Source organism: Oncorhynchus nerka, linkage group LG9a, assembly GCF_034236695.1.
Source record: "Oncorhynchus nerka isolate Pitt River linkage group LG9a, Oner_Uvic_2.0, whole genome shotgun sequence".
NCBI lineage: Eukaryota > Metazoa > Chordata > Actinopteri > Salmoniformes > Salmonidae > Oncorhynchus > Oncorhynchus nerka.
The window spans coordinates 8,560,336-8,568,037 of NC_088404.1; positions in this window are offsets into that span (position 1 = coordinate 8,560,336).

Consider the following 7,702-nt stretch of genomic DNA (forward strand, 5'->3'; position numbering starts at 1 on the left):
TCACGAAATACTATGCCACAGATGTCTCAAGTTTTGCGGGAACGTGCAATTGGAATGCTGAATGCAGGAATGTCCACCAGACCTGTTGCCAGATAATTGAATGTTAATTTCTCTACCATAAGCCGCCTCCAGCGTTGTTTTAGAGAATATGGCAATACCTCCAACCGGACTCACAACCACAGACCACGTGTAACCACGCCACCCCAGAACCGCCACAACAGGCGGGATAGTCTGAGGCCAACCACCCGGGCAGCTGATATGAAACTGGGTTTGCACAACCTTTCAGAAACTGTCTCAGAGAAGTTCAACTGCGGGCTCATCGTCCTCGCCAGGGTCTTGACTTGACTGCAGTTTGGAGTCGTAACCGACTTCAGTGGGCAAATGCACACCTTTGATGGCCACTGGCACGCAAGAGAAGTGTGCTCCTCACGGATGAATCCCGGGTTCTACTGTACCCGGCAGATGGCAGACAGCGTGTAGGGAGTCATGAGGGTGAGCGGTTTGTTGATGTCAACGTTGTGAACAGAGTGCCCCATGGTGGCGGTGGGGTTGTAGTATGGGCAGGCATAAGCTACAGACAACGAACACAATTGCATTTTATTGATGGCAATTTGAATGCACAGAGATACTGTGACGAGATCTTGAGTCCCATTGTCGTGCCGTTCATCCTCTGCCATCACCTCATGTTTCAGCATGATAATGCACGGCCCTGTATCACAAAAATCTGTAAACAATTCCTGGAAGCTGAAAAGGTCCAACTTGTTCCATGGCCTGCATACACAGGCCACAATCAACAGACTGATCAACTCTATGCGAAGGAAATGTGCCGCGCTGCGTGAGGCAAATGGTGGTCACACCCATACTTTTTTTTAAAGGTATCGGTATTCCCAGTCGTGTGAAATCAATAGATTAGGGCCTAATTTATTTATTTAAATTGAATGATTTCCTTGAACTGTAACTCAGTAAAATCTTTGAAATTGTTGCATGTTGCATTTATATTTTTGTTCAGTGTAGAATTATTATTATAGGCCTACAGTAATTCTCATGATGGAGGATTGTTGTCATTATTTTATTGAACAATAAAAAATAAAAAATTCTATATTTCTCTTTATTTAACCTTTGTCTTCCAAACACCTGAAACATAGCAATAGAACAAATTATAATTAATTCTGTGCTATGAACAAGCATGCAAGTGAACACTTTGGATCCATTCTAAACGGGTCAGTGTAGACCTACTGAACACTGAGTGTACAAAACATTAAGAACACCTTCCCCCTAAGAACAACCCTCTGAATGGCACAAGCATTTACAAGCATTTTGCTACACCTGCAATAACATCTGCTGAACATGTGTATACGACCAATAACATTTGATTTGGGCACGCACTCCTTATATTCAATTAAACAATTTCCTTCCAACCAGTCTCTCAACATGTTCTCTCACTAGTGTGGTGGGTTTGACAATCATAGCAACCGACCTTAATGAACAAATGAATAGGTAATAAGTCAGGTCTTTTCACACCCCCTCAACTACAGTGAGAATTTGGGTTGAGTGATTAACTGACTTGCCGGTTATTTTTTTGTTTTTAAAACAACTAATTGACCAAGGTCCGTTCATTTATTTGAATTGCATTTTGTTCGATCAAGCCCAAACTGTGCGATGTAGTAGGGATTTGTAGTTTCTAACAGGCCAATATTTGACAAAGTTCAGCATTAGAAAACATGGTAATTAACTACAATGACCATAATCCATTGCGTGCCTACTTGTCCAGTCTGAGACAGAGAGAAGAGACTGAAGAACATAGAATCAAGAGGGTCTCTACCTGAAAATACATGACCTAAGATAAAAGTGTGCCTTATTTACCTTGAAGAACTACTAAAATATAGATTTTGTCATGTGATGATGACTTGGAATTAAATCATATTTATCGAATAAGCCTAAAACAAATGTAATATATACAACTTAAATATTTTATTAAAATTAAGTGAATAAGTGATAAGCAGGAATGGTCAGTCACTACCATCATGGGACTTGTATCGGTTGTTTTATTCTGTATTGTTACAGCCTTCAACCCACATAATGCACAGTGCATTTAATGACTAAAAACATTATCGAAATCGAAAACCAGGATAATAAAATAATAATAAATAACCTTAGAGCTGAAATATCATTAGGTGTCAGTCATTTTATCTGATAATCCACTCTATAATGAACAGCCCTATATCAAAAGAAAGCTGTCGTCAATCAATGCAGTTTTTCAGTCTTGTCAAGAGATGTTAGTAAATCCATTTATTCTTCCTATACACGGAACAAAAATATTAAACGCAACATGCAACAACTTCATTTTTTTTTACTGAGTTACAGTTCATATAAGGAAATCAGTCAATTGAAATAAATAAATTAAGCCCTAATCTATGGATTTTACATGACTGGGCAGGGGAGCAGCCATGGGTGGGCCTGGAAGGGCATAGACCCACACACTGGCCAGGTCCAGCCAATCAGAATTAGTTTTCCCCCACAAAAGGGCTTTATTACAGACAGAAATACTCCTCAGTGTCATCAGCTGTCCCGGTGGCTGGTCTCAGACGATCCCGCAGGTGAAGAAGCTGGATGTGGAGGTCCTGGGCTGACGTGGTAACACGTGGTCTGCGGTTGTGAGGCCGGTTGGACGTACTGACAAATTCTCTAAATTGATGTTGGAGGCGGCTTATGGTAAAGAAATGTTCTGGTAACAGCTCTGGTGGACATTCCTGCATTCAGCATGCAGATTGCACGTTCCCTCAAAACTTGAGACGTCTGTGATATTGTGTTGTGTGACAAAACTGCATATTTTAGAGTGTCCTTTCATTATCTCAGCATCAGGTGCCCCTGTGTAATGATCATGCTGTTTATTCACTCCATCCACCTGACAGGTGTGGCATATCTTGGCAAAGGAGACATGTTCACTAACAGGGATGTAAACAAATGTGTGCACAACATTTTAGAGAAATAAGCTTTTTGTGTTTATAGACTAATTCTGGGATCTTTTATTTCAGCTCATGAAACACTTGACATGCTGCATTTATATTTCTGTTCAGTATAATAAGCCAAGGTGTAATCATTGGAGACTGCGTGCCTCTCTCTCTCTCTCTCTGTTATCCAATCATTGACATAACTGCCCACATAACTGCCCAAGGTTCAAGAAGTTCCAAGGCAGGACAGCCAATGCGATTGCAATCTCACTCTCTCTCGCCTTTGAGCAAGGCACTGAACCCTAATTGCTCCTGTAAGTCACAATGGGTAACAGTGTTTGCTAAATGACTCAAATGTAATAAACAGTTGGACGTTCTTCAAATAACAGCTAATGAACAATTTAAGAGATTCCTCCACTACACCACTACCTTTAACTTAATTTGACAAGTATTCCTGTCAGAGCTTAAGGTTCAACTCAAAAGCTCATTCACTCGAGAAAGGAAAATGGACTGTGTTTATCAGACATCCTTGAGACCAACTAGGAGTCAGAGTCACATGTAGTTTAAATACAGGTCTGTAACTTTTCCCGGAATCTCCCACTCACTCCTTGATACTCTGAATTTCCGTCTATGACGGAACGTCTCGGAATTGTCTCATGAAGTCTACATCAACGGTTGGTAGCTCTAATAGGTATAATATAAAGTCTTGACTGAAATGCAAATACGGTTAGCACACAAGAAAGTAGCTATGACTGATACACTCAATATATTAATCCACCAGTCAGAAAAGTAAAAAAATGCTGAATATTCAGAACATGGGGAATATATTTTTAAAAAAACACTCAGACACAAGATGCAACAAAAACTGTTTATCCATCAGTGAAAGATCAAATAATAATAATATATAAAACACACAACAAAAAAATCCCTAAAACTCATTACTTATCACGGAGACACAGTTTCCTGAACGATCATATAACATTACTATCCATCTGCTCATAGCATGTACATATAGACTGTATACAGTGCCTTTGGAAAGTATTCAGACCCCTTGACTTTTTCCACATTTTGTTAAGTTACAGCCTTATTCTAAAAATGGATTAAATAAATAAAAATCCTCAATCTACACACAATTTCCCATAATGACAAAGTGAAAACAGTTTTTATTTATTTAAATGTTTGCAAATGTGTATATGTAAAAGCAAGCTGAAATACATTCACGTAAGAATTCAGACCCTTTGCTATGAGACTCGAAATTGAGCTCAGGTGCATCCTGTTTCCATTGATCATCATTGAGATGTTTCTACCTGTGGTAAATTCAATTGATTGGACATGATTTGATAAAGCCCAAACCTATCTATATAAAAGGTCCCACAGTTGACAGTGCATCAGAGCAAAACAAAAAACCATGAGGTGAAAGGAATTGGCCGTAGAGCTCTAAGATAGAATTATGTCAAGGCAGAGATCTGGGGAAGGATACCAAAACATTTCTGCAGCATTGAAGGTCCCCAAGAACACAATGGCCTCCATCATTCATAAATGGAAGAAGTTTGGAACCACCAAGACTCTTGCTAGAGCTGGCCGCCTGGCCAAACTCAGCAATCGGGGGAGAAGGGCCTTGGTCAGGGAAGTGACCAAGAACCCGATGGTCACTCTGACAGAGCTCCAGAGTTCTTCTGTGGAGATAGGAGAACCTTCCAGAAAGACGAGCATCTCTGCAGCACTCCACCAATCAGGCCTTTATGGTAGAGTGGCCAGACGAAAGCCACTCCTCAGTAAAAGGCACATGCCAGCCCTCTTGGAGTTTGCCAAAAGGACCCTCAGACCATGAGAAACAAGATTCTCTGGTCTTATGAAACCAAGATTGAACTCTTTGGCCTGAATGCCAAGCGTCACATCTGTAGGAAACCTGGCACCATCCCTACGGTGAAGCATGGTGGTGGCAGCATCATGCTGTGGGGATGTTTTTCAGCAGCATGGCCCAGCCAGAGCCCTGGCTTGAACCCGATCTTACATCTCAGGAGAGACCTGAAAATAGCTGTGCAGCAACGCTCCCCATACAACCTGACAGAGCTTGAGAGGATCTGCAGAGAACAATGGGAGAAACTCCCCAAATACAGGTGTGCCAAGCTTGTAGCATCATTCCCCAAGAAGACTCGACGCTGTAATCGCTGACAGAGGTGCTTCAACAAAGTAGAGAGTAAAGGGTCTGAATACTTATGTAAATGAGAGTAAAGGGTGTGAATAATTATGGAAATGTGATATTTCAGTTCATTTTAATAAATATGCAAACATTCCTAATAACCTGTTTGTTTTTTTGCTTTGTCATTACAGGCTATTGTGAGTATATGAGATTTTTTAATTTTTGTAATCCACACAAATGCACTGTATATACCTGTGTTTTATTTATCCATGGCAATGTTATTCATATTTACCTCCATTTCAAGTCATTGATATCTATACTTATGTTATTATAGTACAGGGTACATATCAAAACACATACAGAAAGGACCATGGTCAATGAGAAATGGCTTTCAGATGCTGTGGAACAACACACATGACCCAACGACAATATGGAAGATTGAATATAGCAGACTGTCAAAAGGACTGCAGTTTTGGTCACAGGATGCCTCCCTGAAATGGAACCCTATCGTCTATATAGTGCCTTACTTCAGACCAGGTCTGCATTTGAAATGGAACCCTATCCGTCTATATAGCAGGTCTGCATTTGAAATGGCACCCAATATCGTGCACTGAGAAGTAGTCCACTATCGGGAATGGGCTTTGGTTATAAGTAGTGCACTACATAGGGAATAGGTGCCATTTGAGAGATAAATCTACAGAACATTGTAAAAGGTAAGCTTGGACACATTTGTATTTAACATCAATTATCACACATACCGTTATGTGACTTTGTACACAACATGACACACAGGTCTGATCTTGACTCACGAATTCACCAAAACCACACCTATTGACTTACTACACACAGAAACGTTGTTTTGTTCTGTTGCACGTACTAGAATACACAGTAAAGAACCAAGGCTTCTGTCAACCATGTTACTACAGATGGACATGGTTAAGGATTGTAGCCTGGTTAAACCAGACACTCACCACTAACACTGGTGAAACGTAATGACATCCATTCAGATTCCAGGCTAAAGAGATTATAGTCTACTTGATAGGTTACACTATGTGATTTTTCTGGTGAAATATTAATTCATTACAACACAATCTATCATCTGGGTGGCACCGAAATATCAATTTACAAACAAAGATGGGCTCCACTGATGTTCATCATTTTATGTTCATCATTTACAAGTTGATCTGTAAATTCACGTTTACGTTTGCTCCAGTGCATGTGAATACAGCAACCATCGAGGTTGAAATTCCAGGTTTAGTGTGCCTCAAATAAAACACAGAAGCCTTTACAAACATATAATACCAACAACCAGAAGGACAAAGAACTGAGCTGCATTCACACACATCATAGAAAATATACAGGGGAAAGGCAGGTCTGTACAAACCCCGCCCCCAACGAAATTTGAGAATTTTTTAAAAAGAAAATCATATTGAATATCACCACACAATCAGACAAGACAATTCACAGGATTTTGAAAAGATCTGTCGTTCATGTACACATTCACATTTGTTTCAAGTCTAATACTGTATACACATTTTTGTAATATCTATTCATTAAAGAATTCTTCAATTTAAGAGTTATTTTGAAGACTAAAGACAAAGGCTAGATAGTTATTTTCTTCGAGTTTCAGTTCATTAAAATGAGATATTTGTGTTAACAATATTATATTTTCATATACCATTTTCACATCTACACTCATGGGTTCTGACTAGAGGAAGTACACCTAACGACCCGGAAGTTAATTTTTCGTTGCAAGGTTAGGTTCATTTACACAGCAGGTGAGGAGAAAGGTTAGGGTTTTAGCTAAAATGCTCTCCTAACCTGCAACGAAAAGTCACTTCCGGGTCGAAGTTGTACCCCCTCTAGTCATAACCACACTCATGTACTAACGTTGCACTCGTCAAGGTTAAAAATCCACCATTACCCAGAGCAATACTGATTGTTATGACGTCACCAATGACACCATTTTACAACCAGCTTTGCCCCCTGGGTAATATGGTAATTTGTTGTTGTTGTTGTTGCATTCGCTTCACAGGGTTCACTTTCAGGATTAGTGAGAGGATTTGACCAATGGGAATAAACGTTCATAAACATCTACTAACAGCAAATACATGGGGAACGAAGACTACATTTACAACTTAATTCTTAACTGGGTTACAGTTGCCATACTTGGAATGTTCCATCCTATGCGAACACTGTACGTGCGTGTTTCAAATGACTTGTTATAATTCAACACCTATTCTTTGTTTCACTGATAATCAATAGCATAATGACTGTTCAAAAAAAAAAAACACTCCCCTGTAACCTGAAACGTAAAATGGTAAGGAACTAGTAGACACTTCTAACATGACTTTGTTATGCCTTGTGACTGGAGATGAAGAAGCCAACCGCAGTCTGGTATTTCCACTCTAGGCAATGCTAGCTAAACACTGACATGTAGCCATTAGCTATCCAGCAACTAGGTAAGATCTAAACACACAGACTATAAATAGACTTCTATTGTATTTCTATCCATTTCTGTCTAAAACAAGGTAGATGAATATCACTCCTTTCCTGAGAATCTAGATAAAAATTCAACATGGACAAAAATTGCTCTAATCCTTTTTTA